The sequence below is a fragment of the Nycticebus coucang genome, chromosome 11 (genome assembly GCF_027406575.1).
Source record: "Nycticebus coucang isolate mNycCou1 chromosome 11, mNycCou1.pri, whole genome shotgun sequence".
Taxonomy (NCBI): Eukaryota; Metazoa; Chordata; class Mammalia; order Primates; family Lorisidae; genus Nycticebus; species Nycticebus coucang.
This window is the reverse complement of record NC_069790.1, coordinates 8,189,506-8,211,149: the sequence shown is the minus strand read 5'-3', so window position 1 is coordinate 8,211,149 and position 21,644 is coordinate 8,189,506.

Here is a 21,644-nt window from a genome sequence, read left to right as displayed (position 1 = left end):
CGCAGATGACATGATCGTATATCTGGAAAACACTAGGGATTCTATTACAAAACTATAAGAAGTGATTAAGGAATATAGCAATGTCTCAGGTTACAAAATCAACATCCATAAATCTGTAGCCTTTATATATACCAACAATAACCAGGCCAAAAAAACAGTCAAGGACTCTATTCCTTTCACAGTCGTACCAAAGAAGATGAAATATTTGGGAGTATACCTAACAAAGGACATGAAAGATCTCTACAAAGAGAACTATGAAACTTTAGGAAAAGAAATAGCTGAAGAAATACCCAAACCAATATATAATTTTAATGCAATTCCCATTAAAGCTCCATTGTCATATTTTAAAGATCTTGAAAAAATAATACTTCGTTTTATATGGAATCAGAAAAAAACTCGAATAGCCAAAACATTATTCAGAAATAAAAACAAAACAGGAGGAATCACGCTATCAGACCTGAGAATGTACTATAAATTGACAGTGATCAAAACAGCATGGTACTGGCACAAAAGCAGAGAAGTAGATGTCTGGAACAGAATAGAGAACCAAGTGATGAATCCAGCTACTTACCGTTATTTGATCTTTGACAAGCCAATTAAAATCATTCAGTGGGGAAAAGATTCCCTATTTAACAAATGGTGCTGGGTGAACTGGCTGGCGATCTGTAAAAGACTGAAATTGGACACACATCTTTCACCATTAACTAAGATAGACTCTCACTGGATAAAAGATTTAAACTTAAGACATGAAATTATAAAAATACTTGAAGAAAGTGCAGGGAAAACTCTTGAAGGAATCGGCCTGGGTGAATATTTTATGAGGAGGACTCCCTAGGCAACTGAAGCAGTATCAAAAATACATTACTGGGACCTGATCAAACTAAAAAGCTTCTGCACAGCCAAGAACATAGTAAGCAAAGCAAGCAGACAGCCCTCAGAATGGTAGAAAATATTTCCAGGTTATACCTCCAATAAAGGTTTAATAACCAGAATCCACAGAGAACTCAAATGTATTAGCAAGAAAAGAACACGTGATCCCATCTCAGGGTGGGCAAAGGACTTGAAGAGAAACTTCTCTAAATAAGACAGATGCACAATCTACAGGCACATGAAAAAAAGCTCATCATCCTTAATCATCAGAGAAATGCAAATCAAAACCACTTTGAGATATCACCTAACCCCAGTAAGAGTAGCCTACATAACAAAATCCCAAAACCAGAGATATTGGCATGGATGTGGAGAAAAGGGCACACCTCTACACTGCTGGTGGGAATACACACTAATATTTTTTTTTGGAAGGATGTTTGGAGAATACTTAGAGATCTAAAAATAGTCCTGCCATTTGATCCTATAATTCCTTTACTAGGTATATACCCAGAAGACCAAAAATCACAACATAATAAAGACGTCTGTACCAGAATGTTTATTGCAGCCCAATTCATAATTGCTAAGTCATGGAAGAAGCCCAAGTATCCATCAACCCACGAATGGACTAGCAAATTGTGGTACATGTATACCATGGAATATTAAGCAGCCTTAAAGAAAGATGAAGACTTTACCTCTTTCATGTTTACATGGATGGAGCTGGAACATATTCTTCTTAGCAAAGTATCTCAGGAATGGAAGAAAAAGTATCCAGTGTACTCAGCTCTACTATGAAGCTAAATTATAGCTTTCACATGAAGGCTATAATGCAACTATAGCACAAGACCATGGGGAAACGGCCAAGGAAGGGGAAGGGAGGGGGAGGTTTTGGTGGAGGGAGGGTAATGGGTGGGGCCACACCTACGGTGCATCTTAGAATGGGTACAGGCAAAACTTACTAAATGCAGAATTCAAATGTCTATATACAATATCTAAGAAAATGCCATGAAAGCTATGCTGAAAAGTTTGATGAGGAATATTTCAGATTGTATATGAAACCCGCACATTGTACCCCTGATTGCACTTATGTACATAGCTACGATTTAACAATAAAAAAAAAGAAACTTTCTGTTACTAAAACAACTGGACATCCACACGCAAAGAAAGGAGGAAGAAAGAAATCTGTTTAGTTTGTTGTAATCCCACCAATTTATAATCCCTCCTGCCTGTGCTTTTGGTGTCATTTTTAAAAAAATTATTGCCCAGTTGGTGCCCGAAGCTCAGTTGGTAGGGCGCAGGCCACACACAGCCAGGCTGGCAGGTTTCAACCCAGCTAAGCAACAATGACAACTGCAACAATAACAACAACAAAAAAATAGCCAGGTGTTTTGGCAGGCACCTGTAGTTCCAGCTACTTGGGAGGCTGAGGCAAGAGAATCATCTAAGCCCAAGAGTTTGAAGTTGCTGTGAGCCATGACGCCATGGCACTCTACCGAGGGTGACATAGTGAAACTCTATCTCAAAAAAAAAAAAAAAATTATTGCCTGGATTAATGCCAAGAAGATTTTTCAGTTTTCCTCTAGAAATTTTATAGTTTGAGTTCTTACATTCAAGTCTTTAACTCCTTGATTTTTGGTTAGGGTATGAGATGAAAGCCCAGTTTCATTCTCTTATGTGAGTATATACCCCGTTTTCCCAAAAATAAGACAGTGTCTTCCTTTAAGGTGTGCTCCCAAAGATGCGCTAGGTCTTATTTTCAGGGGATGTCTTATCTTTCCTGTAAGTAGGGCTTATTTTCAGAGGATGTCTTATTTTCGGGGAAACAGGGTAGTTTTCCCCACACCACTTATTGAAGACACTGTCTTTGTCTTATTGTTTGTTCTTGGCAAAGCTGTTGAAAAAATCAGTCAAATACAGATGTTTTATTTCTGGCTCTCCTCTCTGTTATATTAGTCTGTGTGTCTGTTTTTATGCAAGTACCATATCATTTTGATTACTATAGCTTTGTCATGTATGTTAAAATGTCAACCGTGGGGCGGCACCTCCGGCTCAAAGGAGTAGGGCGCCGGCCCCATATGCCCGAGGTGGCGGGTTCAAACCCAGCCCTGGCCAAAAACTGCAAAAAAAAAAAAATAGAATGTGGAACCGTGATGCTTCTGGCTTTGCTCTTCTTGCTCAAGATTGCTTTGGTAATAGAGTCTTTTGAGGTTTTGTGTTAATTTTAGAATTTTTGTGAAGAACAGCATTGTGATTTTGATAGAGATTGCATTGAATCTGTATATTGCTTTGGGTGGTATGGACATTTTAGCAATATTAATTCTTCTAATCCTTGAACACTGAATATCTTTTAATTTATCTGCATATTCTTCAATTTCTTTCTTTCTTTTTTTTTTTCTTTTTTTATTGTTGGGGATTCATTGAGGGTATAATAAGCCAGGTTACACTGATTGCATTTGTCAGGCAAAGTCCCTCTTGCAATCATGTCTTGCCCCCAGAAAGTGTGGCACACAACAAGGCCCCACCCCCTCCCTCTCTCCCTCTTTCTGCTTTTCCTCCCCGCCATAACCTTAATTGTCATTAATTGTCCTCATATCAAAATTGAGTACATAGGATTCATGCTTCTCCATTCTTGTGATGCTTTACTAAGAATAATGTCTTCCACTTCCATCCAGATTAATACGAAGGATGTAAAGTTTCAATTTTTTTTAATGTCTGAATACTATTCCATGGTATACATATACCACAGCTTGTTAATCCATTCCTGGGTTGGTGGGCATTTAGGCTGTTTCCACATTTTGGCGATTGTAAATTGAGCTGCAATAAACAGTCTAATACAAGTGTCCTTATGATAAAAGGATTTCTTTCCTTCTGGGTAGATGCCCAGTAATGGGATTGCAGGATCAAATGGGAGGTCTAGCTTGAGTGCTTTGAGGTTACTCCATACTTCCTTCCTGAAAGGTTGTACTAGTTTGCAGTCCCACCAGCAGTGTAAAAGTGTTCCCTTCTCTCCACATCCACACCAGCATCTGCAGTTTTGAGATTTTGTGATGTGGGCCATTCTCACTGGGGTTAGATGATATCTCAGGGTTGTTTTGATTTGCATTTCTCTAATATATAGAGATGAGGAACATTTTTTCGTATGTTTGTTAGCCATTCGTCTGTCATCTTTAGAGAAGATTCTATTCATGTCTCTTGCCCATTGATATATGGGATTGTTGGCTTTTTTCATGTGGATTAATTTGAGTTCTCTATTGATCCTAGTTATCAAGCTTTTGTCTGATTGAAAATATGCAAATATCCTTTCCCATTGTGTAGGTTGTCTCTTTGCTTTGGTTGTTGTCTCCTTAGCTGTAAAGAAGCTTTTCAGTTTAATGAAGTCCCATTTGTTTATTTTTGTTGTTGTTGCAGTTGCCATGGCAGTCTTCTTCATGAAGTCTTCCCCCAGGCCAATATCTTCCAGTGTTTTTCCAATGCTTTCTTTGAAGATTTTTATTGTTTCATGCCTTAAATTTAAGTCCTTTATCCATCTTGAATCAATTTTTGTGAGTGGGGAAAGGTGTGGGTCCAGTTTCAGTCTTTTACATGTAGACATCCAGTTCTCCCAACACCATTTGTTGAATAGGGAGTCTTTCCCCCAAGGTAAGTTCTTGTTTGGTTTATCAAAGATTAGGTGGTTGTAAGATATTAGTTTCATTTCTTGGTTTTCAATTCGATTCCAAGTGTCTATGTCTCTATTTTTGTGCCAGTACCATGCTGTCTTGAGCACTATGGCTTTGTAGTACAGACTAAAATCTGGTATGCTGATGCCCCCAGCTTTATTTTTATTACTAAGAACTGCCTTAGCTATACGGGTTTTTTCCGGTTCCATACAAAACGCAGAATCATTTTCTCCAAATCTTGAAAGTACAATGTTGGTATTTTGATAGGAATGGCATTGAATAGGTAGATTGCTTTGGGAAGTATAGACATTTTAACAATGTTGATTCTTCCCATCCATGAGCATGGTATGTTCTTCCATTTGTTAATATCCTCTGCTATTTCCTTTCTGAGGAGTTCATAGTTTTCTTTATAGAGGTCCTTCACCTCCTTCGTTAGGTATATTCCTAGGTATTTCATTTTCTTTGAAACTATGGTGAAGGGAGTTGTGCCCTTAATTAGCTTCTCATTTTGACTGTTATTGGCGTATACAAAAGCTACTGACTTGTGGACATTGATTTTATATACTGAAACATTACTGTATTTTTTGATGACTTCTAGGAGTCTTGTGGTTGAGTCTTTGGGGTTCTCTAAGTATAAGATTATGTCGTCAGCAAAGAGGGAGAGTTTGACCTCCTCTGCTCCCATTTGGATTCCCTTTATTTCCTTGTCTTGCCTAATTGTATTGGCTAGAACTTCCAGCAGTACGTTGAATAGTAAAGGTGACAGAGGACAACCTTGTCTGGTTCCAGTTCTAAGAGGGAAAGCTTTCAGTTTTACTCCTTTCAGTAAAATATTGGCTGTGGGTTTGTCATAGATAGCTTCAATCAGTTTTAGAAATGTGCCACCTATGCCTACACTCTTCAGTGTTCTAATTAGAAAAGGATGCTGGATTTTATCAAATGCTTTTTCTGCATCTATTGAGAGGATCATGTGATCTTTATTTTTGCCTCTGTTAATATGGTGGATAATGTTTATGGACTTGCGTATGTGAAACCAGCCTTGCATCCCTGGGATGAAACCTACTTGATCGTGATGAATGACTTTTTTGATGATAAGCTGTAATCTATTGGCTAGGACTTTGTTGAGAATTTTTGCGTCTATATTCGTGAGTGAAATTGGTCTGAAGTTCTCCTTTTTGTTTGGGTCTTTTCCTCATTTTGGTATCAGAGTGATGTTTGCTTCATAGAATGTGTTGGGGAAGATTCCTTCTTCCTCAATTTTTTGGAATAATTTCTGCAGTACAGGAATAAGCTCTTCTTTGAAGGTTTCATAGAATTCTGGTGTGAAGCCTACTGGACCAGGGCATTTTTTGGTTGGAAGCTTTTTTATTGTTTGTTTAATCTCAGTGCTTGAAATTGGTCTGTTCAGGAGGTCTATTTTTTCCTGGCTGAGTCTAGGGAGAGGGTGTGATTCCAAATATTGATCCATTTCCTTCACATTGTCAAATTTCTGGACATAGAGTTTCTGGTAGTATTCAGAGATGATCTCTTGTATCTCTGTGGGATCAGTTGTTATTTCCCCTTTATCAATTCTGATTGAGGTTACTAGAGATTTTACTTTTCTATTTCTCATTAGTCTGGCGAATGGTTTATCTATTTTATTTATTTTTTTCAAAAAACCAACTCCTTGATTCATTTATTTCCTGAATGATTCTTTTGTTTTCAATTTCATTGATCTCTGATTTGATTTTGGATATTTCTTTTCTTCTACTGAGTTTAGGCTTAGATTGTTCTTCTTTTTCCAGTTCCATAAGATGGGTTGTGAGATTGTTGATGTGCTCTCTTTCTGTTTTTCGAATGTAGGCATCTAAAGTGATAAATTTTCCTCTCAAAACTGCTTTTGCAGTATCCCACAGGTTTTGGTAGCTTGTGTCTTCATTGTTGTTATGCTCAAGGACGTTAATGATTTCCTATTTTATTTCTTCCTGCACCCATCTGTTATTCAACAGAAGATTTTTTAATTTCCATGCCCTTGTGTGGGGTCGAGCGTTTTTGTTAGAGTTGAGTTCCACCTTTAGTGCCTTATGGTCTGAGAAGATACAAGGTAAAATTTCAATTCTTTTGATTCCTTTGATATTTGTTGTGTGGCCTAGGATATGATCAATTTTGGAGAACGTTCCATGGGGTGATGAGAAGAATGTATATTCTTTATCTTTGGGATGGAGTGTTGTATATGCGTCTATCAAGCACAGTTGTTCTAGGGTCTCATTTAAATCTCTTATATCTTTGTTTAATTTCTGTTTAGAGGATCTGTCCAGCTCTGTAAGAGGAGTGTTAAAGTCCCTGGTTTTTATGTCTGTTTCAAGAATGTGGGAGCATTTAAAGTGGGTGCATAAATATTTAGATTGAAATGTCTTCTTGTTGTATTTTTCCCTTGACCAATATAAAGTGACCATCTTTGTCTTTTTTGACTTTAGTTGCTTTAAATCCACATGTATCTGAAAATAAGTTTGCAACTCCTCTTTTCTTCTGAATTCCATTTGCCTGAAAAATTGTCTTCCAACCCTTGACTTGGAGCTTTAATTTGTCTTTTGAAGCCAGGTGTGTTTCTTGCAGACAGCAAATGGATGGCTCGTGTTTTTTAATACAGTCAGACAATCTATGTCTCTTCAGTGGGGAATTCAAGCCATTAACATTTATTGAGATAATTGATAAGTGTAGTAGTATTCTATTCGTCTTATTTTGTGAGAGTCCATTGCTTAGTTTTATCTTTTGCATCAGTGTGGAGGTTAGGTTCTGTCCTTTAATTTCTGAATTCTAACTTTGCTGCTGATCCATTGTGGTGGTCAGTGTGCAGAACAGGTTGAAGTATTTCCTGTAGAGCTGGTCTTGTTGTGGCGAATTTCCTCAATGTTTGTATATCCCTAAATGATTTGATTTCTCTGTCAATTTTAAAGCTTTGCTTAGAAGGGTACAGAATTCTGGGCTGGAATTTGTTCAGTTTAAGTAGATTAAACGTAGATGATCATTATCTTCTTGCTTGGAAAGTTTCATTAGAGAAGTCTGTGGTCACTCGGATGGATTTGCCCCTGTAGGTCAGCTGGCACTTACTCCTGGCAGCTTGCAGAATCTTTTCTTTTGTCTTGACTTTGGACACATTCATCACAATGTGTCTTGGAGAAGGTCCGTTAGAGTTGAGGTGACCTGGGGTCCAATATCCCTCTGAAAGCAGTGTGTCAGAATCTTTGGTGGTATTTGGGAAATTTTCTTTTATAATATTCTTTCGTATGGCTTCCATTCCTCTGGGGGCATTCTTCTTCTGCTTCTGGGATTCCTATAACTCGTATGTTGGAACGCTTCATAAAGTCTCATAATTCTGACAGTGAACGTTCTGCTTTCTTTCTCTTCTTTTCTGTCTCTTTTACTATCTGAGTTATCTCAAGAACTTTGTCTTCTGCCTCTGAAATTCTTTCTTCTGCATGGTCTAACCTGTTGCTGATACTTTCCATTGCATCTTTAAGTTCCCTAATTGACTGTTTCAGTTCCTTCAGCTCTGCTACATCCTTTCTATGTTCTTCATATCGTTCATCTCTTATTTGATTCTGTTTTTGGATTTCCTTTTGGTTATTTTCCACTTTATTAGCAGTTTCCTTCATTGTTTCCATCATTTCTTTCATTGTTTTCATCATGTGTATTCTAAATTCCCTTTCTGTCATTCCTAACATTTCTTTATAGGTGGAATCCTCTGCAGTAGCTACGTCATGGTCCCTTGGTGGGGTTGTTCTGGACTGGTTCTTCATGTTGCCTGGAGTTTTCTGCTGATTCTTCCTCATGAGTGATTTCTTTTATCTGTTTCCTTGCCCTAATTTTCCTTTCACTTCCTCTTGCTCTTTAAGTTCTCGTGCCTGTGGACTAAGGTTTCAATGAGTCCTTTTGGTATAGGACCAGATGGATGAGGAGGTTGAAGAGCAATAAAGGGATGAAATAAAGGAGGAACGAGCAAACAGAAAAAAAAAAAAAAGAGAAAGGAGAGGGGGTGGGTAAAAGGAATATTGACAAAAAGAGGAGAGACACAGAAAGAGGGAGACAGTGCAATATAGGTGTACAGTAGGGTACTTTGACACAACCTTAAAAAAACCCTACCTTCTGGGGGTGCCCATTTGGGTGGTTCCCTTGAGGTCAGCAGCTCTTTGCTAACCTGATCAGATACGGTACCCCACCTCCACCAAGTAGAGAGGAAAGACAAAAATGCTATAAATCAAACCCAAACAAGCAAACAGAAAACTTTATGGGATAAAATTGGGTGAAAAACCAAACAATAGCGGTAGAAACACTAGCAAAAATGAAGTTCTAGTTATTGAAAAAGGGAACAATGGGAAATTATAATTGAACTAGAAAAATTGAGAAAGAAAAAAATCTGTATGGAAAAGGTTGAAATTAAAAAAACAAAACAACATCAACAACATCAAAACAAAACAAACAAAAAAACGAAACCAAAAAAATAAACACAACCAAAAACAAAGCAGTATGTATATGTTGTTGAATATTGTCTGGGCAGCACGTGGTCTTCTAGGGTATGAGATGTTAATTACAGTGCTGATACGACTGAAGGCTGCTGATTTCTCAAACCCCAGCAGTTAGACACCCTAAATCTCTCTTCAGCCCTCTTAAAAGGCGCTTTGAAGTTGTAAGCTTGCTAAGCAGAAGCTTTCCCAGGAAAGTGCTTGTCGCTGGAATCACTGCTGAAGTGGCTATCCACTTATCCAGTGTGCCAAAACCGGTCTCACTCTGCCCCTGAGGGTTAGGGTTATATGGCAGCTCAGACCCTGCCCTTAGGGTACTCAGTCCCTAGGTTACCAGCTCCCACCCGATTCTTGCTCTGCGACCCTGATGGCGGAGCTTGCCGGGGCAGATCGCTCACAATGGCTCCCTGTGGCCCACAGCCAAACACTATTAGCTCTGTCTGGCTCAGCGGCTCAGACCAGGGCCCTAGACAACGGCCAAAGTTCTCCGCGCTCCTGCTCAGGCTCTTTCCAAGGCTGTTCAACTGAGTGCCAAGTCCAAAGACACCAAAACAGTTCACAGGTAAGGCCTTTCCGGTTTGCAGTCTCACTGCTACTGTACTCACAGTTGCCAGCAGGTTTAGACCAATTGAACACACACAACCACTTGCTGGTTTTCCACTGTTTTTGTCCTCCTCTTGGGGTCCAGAGGTCTCTCGCTGACTCCCTGTATCCTCACAGGGATGATTATAGGCAGATCCCTCCAGCCAGAGATGTCTGGAGTCCGATCTCCCCAGACTCACGGTGCCCAGATGAAGGAAGCTATTACTCGGCCGCCATCTTGCTACCCCGTCTCAATTTCTTTCATCAGTGGCTTTTAGCATATACTGATATTTTATTTCTTTGGTTAATTTTATCCTTAAGCATTTTAATCTTTTGTTATTTTTGTAAAGGGGATTGATCTTTGGATAGTTTTTTTTTTGTTGTTTGTTTGTTTGTGTGTAGAATTGCAACTTATCTTTCAAAATTGGTTTTGTATCCCACAATTTTACTGAATTTGTTTATTAGTTCCAATAGTGTTTTTGTTTCCCTGGAGTCTTTTTGGGCTTTCTACATATATAATTCCACCATCCACAAAGAGAGAAATTTTTACTTCTTCCTTTCTGTATTGGGTGCCTTTTTATTTTCTTATTTAATTGCTCTGACTAGGACTTCCAATAGTATGTTGCAAGTAAGTGGAGAAAGTGGGCATCCTTTCCTTGTACCAGATCTTAGAGGCAAAACTTTCAATTTTTCACTACTGATTATGATCTTAGCTGTGGGATTTTCATACATAGTTTTGCACATGTTGAGGTAAGTTTCTTCTATACTTGGCTTATTGAGAGTTTTAATTATAACCCGATGTTGAACTTAGCCAAATACTTTTTCCGTGGCTATTGAGATGATCTTTAAAAAAAAATTGTTAATGTGGTGTATCACATTGATTGATCTGTATATATTGAACCCCTTTTGTATCTCAGAGATAAATGCAACTTGATTATGATGGGATAATCCTTTTAATATGATGTTGAATTCTGTTTGCTAGTATTTTATTGAGAATTTTTGTTTCTATGTTCATTAAATACATATTTCTTTTCTTTTTATAGAGTATTATAACCTGGCTTTGGAATAAGGGTGATGGTAGCCTCGTGAAATGAGTTTGGAAGTATTTCCTCTTCTATATTTTGGGAGAGTTTAGGAAGGATTGGTATTAACTTACCAATGAAGCCAGATGGTTCTGAGGTGTTCTTTTTTGGGAAATTTTTGATCTTCGAGTTCCCTTATTTGTCACAGGTCTAGTGAGACTTTCTATTTCTTCTCAACTCAGTTTTGGTAGATTGTATGTTTCTAGGAGTTTATTCATTTCTTCTAGATTATCCAGTTCACTGACATACAATTATTCATAGTATTCTCTTGAAATACTCCTTGTTTCTGTGGCATTATGTATAATGCCTTCTCTTTCATTTCTGATTTTATTTGAGTCTTCTTTCTTTTTCTCTATGTAAGGGTTTGTCAGTTTTATATTTTTAAAAAACCAACACTTAGTTTTATTGATTTTTTGAAAAAGTTATTTTTCTCTTTTTTATTTTATTGATTTCTGCTGTAATCTTTATTCTTTCTTTTCTCCTGCTAACTTTTTTTCTTAGATTGTTCCTTGTTAACCCAATGTTAAGTTAGGTTGTTTATCTGAGATCTTTCTTTTTCCTTATGTAGGCATTTATTGCTGTGAAATTTTCCCTTAGAACTGCTTTTACCGGATCCATAAACCTCAGTGTGCTGTGTTTCCTTTTGCATTTGTTTCAAAGTATTTTTTCAATGTCCATTTTGATTTCCTCTTTGATCCATTGGTTTATTCAGAAATATTTTGTTTAATTTCTGTGTATTTTTAAATGTTTCTCTAGTTCTTGATTTCTGGTTTTATATTAATATGGTCAGAAAAGATATGTGATATGATTTCAATCATTTTAACTTTGTTAAGACTTGTTTTGTGAGGTGGAGCCTGTGGCTCAGTGAGTAGGGCACCAGTCCCATGTACCAAGGGTGGCGGGTTCTAAACTGGCCCTGGCCAAACTGCAACAAAAAAATAGGCAGGCGTTGTGGTGGTTGCCTGTAGTCCCAGCTACTTGGGAGGCTGAGGCAAGAGAATTGCCTAAGCCCAAGGTCTGGGGGTTGCTATGAGCTGTGACACCACAATACTCTACCAAGGGCAACAAAGTGAGACTCTGTCTCTAAAAAAAAAAAAAAAAAAAAGACTTGTTTTGTGGTCTAATATATGACCTATTTAAGATAATGTTCTTAGCATGCCTTAGAAGAATGTAAATTTGACTTCTGTTGGATTGAATAATCTGTGTATATCTGTTATGTCATTTGGTCTATAGTATTGTTCAAGTTTGTTGTTTACTTGTTGACTTTCTGTGTGGATATTCTTTCCATTGTTGCAAGTAGAGTACCAAGGTCATCTTCTGTTGTCATATTGTCTATTATTCTTTCAGCTCTATTAACATTTGCTTTATATATTTAGAGAATTGAATATTTCATGCATATACATTTAAAATTGCTTCATCTTCTTGACAAATCGACCATTTTATCATTAGGTAATATAATAACCTTTATATATGAAGTCACAAACTTCTTGCGACAGTTTTTGACTTAACTTCTATCTTGTCTGACATAAGAATACTATTCTTGTTTACTTTTGGTTATCATTTGCATTGAATAACTTTTTCTAACCCTTAATTTTCAGAGTGTGTGTGTTTTTAAGGCTAAATTATATTTCTTGTAGGCAGCATATTTTTGATATTTTTTTAATCCATTCAGCCACTCTATATCTTTGTATTGGGGAGTTTTATCCATTTACATTTCAAGTATTTATCAACAGGCAAAGATCTACTATTGCCATTTTATTAATTGCTTTATGACTATTTGGTAATTTCTTTTTTGTGTTTTTTGAGACCAAGTCTCACTATGTCACCCTTGGTAGAGTGCCACAGAGTCACAGCTCACAGCAACCTCAAACTCTTGGGCTTAAGCAATTCTCTTGCCTCCGCCTTCTAAGTAGCTGGGACTACAGGCACCTGCTGTAACACCCGGCTACTTTTTGTTGCAGTTGCCATTGTTGTTTAACTGGCCCCGGCTGGGTTCAAACCCGCTAGTCTGGGTATATGTGGTTGGCACTGTAACCATTGTGCTACGGGCACTGAGACTACTATGTGCTTTTGTGATATGATTTTTTAATAGCATATGTTTTCTTTCTTTTCTTCCTTCCTTCCTTCCTTTGTTCCTTCCTCCCTTCCCTTCCCTTCCTTCTTCCTTTCCTTCTTTCTTTCTTTTGAGACAGAGTCTTGTCTCACCCTTGGTAGTGTGCTGTGACATCACAGCTCACAGAAACCTCGAACTCTTCAGCTTAAGCAATTCTCTTGCCTCAGCCTCCCAAGTAGCTGTACAGGCACCCACCACAATACCCAGCTATTTTTTCATTGTTGATTTTAGCTGCCCCAGGCTGGGTTTGAACCCACCAGCCTTGGTGTATGTGGCCGATGCCCTACCCACTGAGCAATGGGCGCCACCATGATTTCTTTCTTGTTATGTTTTGTGTACCTACTATAGGTTTTTATGAATTTTTGATTACCACGAGATTTACATAAATACCATAGTTATAATAGTCTACTTTAAGCTGACAACAACTTAACTTTGATCACATACAAAAACTCTATGATTTTACTTCTCCCATCCATATTTTGTTATTGGTATCACAATTTAAATCTTTTGACATTGTATATCTATTAACACATTTTTATAATTAAAAATTATTTTTAATACTTTTACTTTTAACTTTTATACTAAAATTTTAAGTAATTTATGCATTACCATTACAGTATTAGAGTATTCTATATTTGGCTATATATTCACCTTTACCTATGAATTTTATACTTTTATATGTTTTCATGCTGTCATTTAGTGGTCTTATATTTCAGCTGAAAACTCATTTTAGCATTTCTTGTGAAGTCTAGCAATAACGAGGCTTCAGTTTTTATTTGTTTGAGAAAATATATATATATATATTTTTTTTTTTTTTGTAGAGACAGAGTCTCACTTTATAGCCCTCAGTAGAGTGCCATGGCATCACACAGATCACAGCAACCTCCAATTCCTGGGCTTCAGCGATTCTCTCGCCTCAGCCTCCTGAGTAGCTGGGACTACAGGCGCCCGCCACAATGCCCGGCTATTGTTTGAGAAAATCTTTATTTCTGAAAGACAGCCTCACTGGGCATAATCTTCTTAGTTTGCAGTTGTTTTCTTTAAATACTTTGAGTGTATCATTTCATTTTTCTTCTTTCCTGTAAATTTTCTGCTGAGAAATCTGCTGACAGCCTTATAGAAGCTCCCTTGTATATGTTAAGTTGCTTTTCCCTTGCTGCTTTCAAAGTTTTGCTTGTTTTTGACTTTTGATAATTTTATTATAATATCGCTTGAATAGATATGTTTAGAATTCAACCTATTAGGGGTTCTACGAAACTCAGAAATCTGGATGTCTATTTCCTTCACAGATTTCCATTTCCCTTCAGCCATTATTTCTCTAAAGAGGCTTTCTATCCTTTTCTTTTATTCCTTTCCTTCTGAAACTCCCATAATACTTGATCAAGTCTGCTTTTGAACACCTCTAGTAAATTTCAGTGCAGAAGTTTGTTCTTCAGGTTCAGTACTTCTGCTTTTTAAAATCAGTTTCTCTTTGTTAGTTTTCTCATTTCATTCACATTTTATTTTTCTGATTTTGTTTCGTTGTCTATCTGTGTTTTCTATTAACTCATTTGGCTTCTCTGTGATGATAATTTTGACTTCTTTGTTAGGCAATTCACAGATCCCCATTTCTTTTGAGTTGGTTACTAAAGATTTGTTTTCTTCCTTTGATTATGTAGTATTTTTTTGATTTTTCATGTTTCTTATAGGTTTTCTGTGTAAGAGGCAGCTGATTACTTCTCTCCATCTTTACTGACTGGTTGTGCCTAGGGGAGACCTTCACCAGCCACCAGCAGTAGTTGATATGAGGTAAGATAGAGACCAATCCCCCTACCTGGACACACTAATGCTAGGGTCAATGCTCCCTTCACTTGCTTCCTTCCCTCCTTGAGGAAAAGCCCTTTCTTAATCACAAAGTGCAGCGTTATCTATAACAGTATACCTATTCGTTTATTTTTTCCTAACTATCCTAGGAAACTGAGCTCTGCAAATTGTTCAGTGTTTGGTATGAAACAAATAAAAACACCCAAATTGTTCAGTGTTTGGTATGAACAAATAAAAACACCCAAATCTCATTGAGGGGTCTCTGAAAGACCCCGTGGCCATGCATCCTAGAGAACATTCCAGTCTCACCCCTCCTCACTCCCATATTCCAGAAACAAGAGAAATCATAGGCCAACGTGACCTTCTTGGCTCTGAGCTAAGCCAATTTGAGGGGAGGAATTGACATGAGGAGAGTGAAATAGCTCTTTTTATTCATTTAAGTTTCACTGCTTTCAGTTTGTGCTCCTCTGGGGTACTTCTAATTCTTAGTTGAATTATGAATTTTTTCTTTAAGTATTTTGGTACCAATTTCATTTTTATAATCAACATTTATGTAGAGGAATAGGATCCACAAATCTCTTACTCTGCCATCTTGATGGGATCTCTCTCTACATATATTTTTAAAATTTTCCTTTTGATTTCTTCTCTGACCCATGGATTGTTCAAGAGTGCATTGTCTGAAGATATTTAAATGATTAAAGCCAATAGATTCTGGTAGAATGATGCAATGATTCCAGTATTTTAATTTACTTATAAAAATATAGTAGTCCATCCCCCATCTATGGTTTTACTTTATGTAGTTTCAGTTACTCAATGCCAACTGCAATTCAAAAATATTGAATAGAAAAATTCCAGAAATAAACAATCCATAAGTTTTAAATTTTTTTTTTTTTTTTTTTGGCCGGGGCTGGGTTTGAACCTGCCACCTCCAGCATATGGGACCGGAGCCCTACTCCTTGAGCCACAGGCGCCACCCCATAAGTTTTAAATTTAATGCTGTTCTGAGTAGCACAATGAAATCACGCTTCATCATGCCTCATATATGAATAATTCTATTGTCCCGAATATCCACACTGTGTATGCTACCCATCTGTAAGTCACTCAGTAAGCATCTTGGATCAGCGGTCACAGTATTTCACAGAGTACTTATGTTCAAGTAATCCCTAATTCACTTAGTAATGGCCCCCAAATGCACGAGTAATTATGCTGGGAATTTGGATATACCACAGAATCTTAAAGTTCTTTCTTTAAGTAAAAAGGTAAAAGTTCTCAACTTAATAAAAGGAAATCATATACTAAAGTTGCTAAAATCAACAGTAAAAACCAATCTTCTATCCATAAAATTGTGAAAAAGGTAAAAGAAATTTGTGCAACTGCAAAAATTGTTCCTTTAGTATGTGATAAGTTAAGATGAGAATGTGTTTAATCAGTAGGCAGAAGACATAAGGAGAAGTGTGTTGTAATTAACGGCAATTGGTTTTGGTACTCTTTGTGATTTTAGACATCCACTGAGAGTCTTACATAAGAGGAAACTAAAGTATATGCCAGTCTTGGAAGGATATAAAGTCATGCATCCATTCTTATGGGGATATGTTCTGAGAAGTGCACTGCTAGTCAATTTCACCATTGTGCAAACATCCCAGAGTATACTCACCGAAACCTACATCATATGGCGTAGCCCACTCCTAGGCTATATGACGTAGTCTAATGATCTAAATTATAAATCTGTATAGCATGTGGCTGTATGAATATTGTAGGCAATGATATCAATGGTGTTTGTGTATCTAATACATATCTAAACATAGAAAAGGTACAGTAAAAATACAGTATGAAAGACAAAACATGGTATGCTTCTATAGGGTGTTTACCATGAACTGAGCTGGCAAGACTAGAAGTTGCTCTGGGTTAATCAGTGAGTAAGTGATGAAGGCCCAGGGCATCACTGCTGCGGACTTTACGGACAATGTCCACTTGGGCTGCACTCAACTTCTGAGAAAATTTATTTTCAGTCATAAATTAACCTTAGCTTGCTGTAATATTTTTGCTTTATAAATTTTTGAATTTTTTAAATTTTGAGTCTTTTGTAATGGCATTTAGCTTAGAACACAAACACATTGTACATCTGTACACAAATAATTTCTTTCTAGCCTTAATCTATTTTTACTATTTTTAAATTTTTATTTTTTCTACTTTAAAAATTTTTTATTAAAAACTAAGACAGAGACATTTGCATTAGCCTAGGGATCATCACTATCATTATCTTCCACCTCTACCTCTTGTCCCACTGGAAGGTCTTCAGGGGCAATAACATCCATGGAACTATCATCTCCTATGACAACAGTGCCTTCTTCTGCAATACTCCTGAAGGACCTGCTTGAAGCTGTTCTGTAGCATGTGTGTGTGTGTGTGTGTGTGTATACACACACACATATATATACAAACTAAATACATACATATATATATATAGAGAGAGAGAGCTCTCAAATAAAGATTTTAAAGGTTAGTATAGAAAATTATAGGCAATAGGGATTTTTCAGCTCTGTTATAATATCATGACACCACTGTCACATATGTGTCTGTTATCCATAACTCCATTGATTTTGCTCCTTTTTGTCCATCATTCAGTATATTTTAACTCATGGCTTCTACTATAAAATGTTTGATTAACTACTGAGAATTTAGGACAGATGCTGTGGCTGTCCTAGCACTCTGTGACACTGAGGCTGGCAGATTGCTTGAGCTTACAAGTTTGAGACCAGCCTGAGCAAGAGCAAGATCCCATCTCTAAAGATAGTTGGGCATTGTGAACGGGTGCCTATAGTCTCAGCTACTTGGAATAAGTAATAAGAAGTTAACTGATGACTCCATACTGAATCTCAGAGTCAAAGCATTCTATAATAGACATACTCTTATTTGACAATATGAATGTTACTTTCTTGGCATTATTATTATTATTGCTTAATATTTTGAGGTAGCAATTGTCTGTTTCCTTTTCTGAATGTATTTATGTTCATTTGTTCTTTACGAGGTTTTTGTTTCTAGTCCTTATCTTAAACATTGTTATTGTTATTAAATTTTAAGCCTTTTTAATTCTGTGAAGGCAAAAAAAGTGGAAACCTAATAAACACATGTATATGTAAAAATAAAATAAAATAAAACAAAAGACAGCTGGGCATTGTGAACAGGTGCCTGTAGTCTCAGCTGCTTGGGAGGCTGAGGCAAGAGGATCTCTTGAACCCAAGAGTTTGAGGTTGCTATGACCTAAGATGCCATGGCACTCTACCCAGCGTGTCCAAGTGAGATTCTGTCTCAAAAAAAAAAGGACTGAGAATTTTATTAGTGTTTATTATTGGGATGATTTGAGAAAAGATTTCTGGAAAATGCACCTACTTCAAATTTTTAAGAAAAACTAAACCAAACTTAAAACCACTAGTGTCATCAGCTTAGTCTTTGGCATTGAGCTTAAAAATGCGTGTTTGTTTTCAAGAAATGCTGTGGTCCTGGTGTCTTGTATTTTTCCCTGGTTCTCAGAGGGGCCTAACCTTAAGGTTGCAAGCTTCCCTGAGTAGTAAAGGAATGGCCGGATTTTCAAGTTGAAAAGAAGCTAATCAGTGTGAGATCTTGGAGTCTGTTGAGGCTGGAAGAAGGAAGCTCCACCTCTAAGGGAAGCCACAGGGCTGTGGAAGATCAAGGTGCAGCCCTAAAAGGATTATAAATAGAAAAAGGAGGGAGAGGAAAATTGTCTCCCGGTGCTGGGGAGGGGGTGCACAAAGGGGCTCTGTTTCTTGGGCCCCAGGGCACCCCTCGCCTGCCAGGCCCTAGTGGCTATCAAAACAGATGGAACATTCCTCAGCTAACCCAGGACACAAAGGCTGGTCCTGGCCCAGGAACAAGTCTCTTGGTAGTTTTATTAGTCCAGGCAAAGCCATAAATCCCCCCACTGGAATGCTGGCCTGCCCCCCTTCAATGTCCCAGCCTGAGAGCCACCACCAGCTGGGCAGGTCCAATGTAGGCTTACGTCCCTTCGTTTGTAGAAATGACTTTTCAATTCACTCTAATATTAAATTGTCCATTGAGGAAAATATGGAAACTACAGAAATCAAAGAACAGAAGCAAAAATCATATATAATACCTATATTCATAAATAATTGCTGGATACATACATATGATATGTGTGTGTATATACATACATGTTTGCATGTGGTGGGATTACTGTTTTGTCACTCTTATTGTGAAATACAACACATTATAGTGCATAAACACAAGATGGGCAGTTTAACAAATAATTATCATGTGAATCCCTTGAAACTCTCTGTGCCTCCAAAGACCCCCCCACCCCCACCCTCCAGACAGTTTCTTCTCAGCCGCCCCTTTTGACTTTTCCCTCACAATAACCAGCATCCAGGTCTGGGGGATACACATACTCTTGTCTCTCCTTGTGTTTTACTATCTCCATCTGTTTCCCTAAGCAGCTTAGTGTAATAATTTAACTAATTTTTAAACTGTGTGTGAACAGAACCTTCCCACTTATATACCTTTGTTTCTAGTGCCTTTTGCTCAGTTTTGTTTGGAAGATGAATACATCTGTGTCATTCAATGCAATTCATTCATCCTTACGGCTGTAGAATATGACTTTTCATGAATATAACTTTTTGCTTTTCAGTTTTTTTTTCTTTTTTTTTATTGTTGGAGATTCATTGAGGGTACAATAAGCCAGGTTACATTGATTGCAATTGTTAGGTAAAGTCCCTCTTGCAATCATGTCTTGTCCCCATAAAGTGTGACACACACCAAGGCCCCACCCCCCTCCCTCCGTCCCTCTTTCTGTTCCCCCCCATAACCATAATTGTCATTAATTGTCCTCATATCAAAATTGAGTACATAGGATTCATGCTTCTCCATTCTTGTGATGCTTTACTAAGAATAATGTCTTCCACGTCCATCCAGGTTAATACAAAGGATATAAAGTCTCCATTTTTTTTAATAGCTGAACAATATTCCATAGTATACATATACCACAGCTTGTTAATCCATTCCTGGGTTGGTGAGCATTTGGGCTGTTTCCACATTTTGGTGATTGTAAATTGAGCTGCAATAAACAGTCTAGTACAACTGTCCTTATGATAAAAGGATTTTTTTCCTTCTGGGTAGATGCCCAGTAATGGGATTGCAGGATCAAATGGGAGGTCTACCTTGAGTGCTTTGAGGTTTCGCCAGACTTCCTTCCAGAAAGATTGTACTAGTTTGCAGTCCCACCAGCAGTGTAAAAGTGTTCCCTTCTCTCCACATCCATGCCAGCATCTGCAGTTTTGAGATTTTGTGATGTGGGCCATTCTCACTGGGGTTAGATGATATCTCAGGGTTGTTTTGATTTGCATTTCTCCAATATATAGAGATGATGAACATTTTTTCATGTGTTTGTTAGCCATTCGTCTGTCATCTTTAGAGAAGATTCTATTCATGTCTCTTGACCATTGATATATGGGATTGTTGGCTTTTTTCAATTAATGTGGATTAATTTGAGTTCTCTATAGATCCTAGTTATCAAGCTGTTGTCTGATTGAAAATAGGCAAATATCCTTTCCCATTGTGTAGGTTGTCTCTTTGCTTTGGTTATTGTGTCCTTAGCTGTACAGAAGCTTTTCAGTTTAATGAAGTCCCATTTGTTTATTTTTGTTGTTGCAATTGCCATGGCAGTCTTCTTCATGAAGTCTTTCCCCAGGCCAATATCTTCCAGTGTTTTTCCTATGCTTTCTTGGAGGATTTTTATTGTTTCATGCCTTAAATTTGAGTCCTTTATCCATCTTGAATTAATTTTTGTGAGTGGGGAAAGGTGTGGGTCCAGTTTCAGTCTTTTACATGTAGACATCCAGTTCTCCCAACACCATTTGTTGAATAGGGAGTCTTTCCCCCAAGGTATGTTCTTGTTTGGTTTATCAAAGATTAGGTGGTTGTAAAATGTTAGTTTCATTTCTTGGTTTTCAATTCGATTCCAAGTGTCTATGTCTCTGTTTTTGTGCCAGTACCATGCTGTCTTGAGCACTATGGCTTTGTAGTACAGACTAAAATCTGGTATACTGATGCCCCCAGCTTTATTTTTGTTACAGAGAACTGCCTTAGCTATACGGGGTTTTTTCCGGTTCCATACAAAACGCAGAATCATTTTTTCCAAATCTTGAAAGTACGATGTTGGTATTTTGATAGGAATGGCATTGAATAGGTAGATTGCTTTGGGAAGTATAGACATTTTAACAATGTTGATTCTTCCCATCCATGAGCATGGTATGTTCTTCCATTTGTTAATATCCTCTGCTATTTCCTTTCTGAGGATTTCATAGTTTTCTTTATAGAGGTCCTTCACCTCCTTCGTTAGGTATACTCCTAGGTATTTCATTTTCTTTGAAACTATGGTGAAGGGAGTTGTGTCCTTAATTAGCTTCTCATCTTGACAGTTATTGGTGTACACAAAGGCTACTGACTTGTGTACATTGATTTTATATCCTGAAACATTACTGTATTTTTTGATGACTTCTGGGAGTCTTGTGGTTGAGTCTTTGGGGTTCTCTAAGTATAAGATCATGTCGTCAGCAAAGAGGGAGAGTTTGACCTCCTCTGTTCCCATTTGGATTCCCTTTATTTCCTTGTCTTGCCTAATTGTATTGGCTAGAACTTCCAGCACTAGGTTGAATAGTAAATGTGACAGAGGACAACCTTTTCTGGTTCCAGTTCTAAGAGGAAAAGCTTTCAGTTTTACTCCATTCAGTAAAATGTTAGCTGTGGGTTTGTCATACATAGCTTCAATCAGTTTTAGAAATGTGCCACCTATGCCTATACTCTTCAGCGTTCCAATTAGAAAAGGATGCTGGATTTTATCAAATGCTTTTTCTGCATCTATTGAGAGGATCATGTGATCTTTATTTTTGCCTCTCTTAATATGGTGGATAACGTTTATAGACTTGCGTATGTGAAACCAGCCTTGCATCCCTGGGATGAAGCCTACTTGATCATGATGAATGACTTTTTTGATGATAAGCTATAA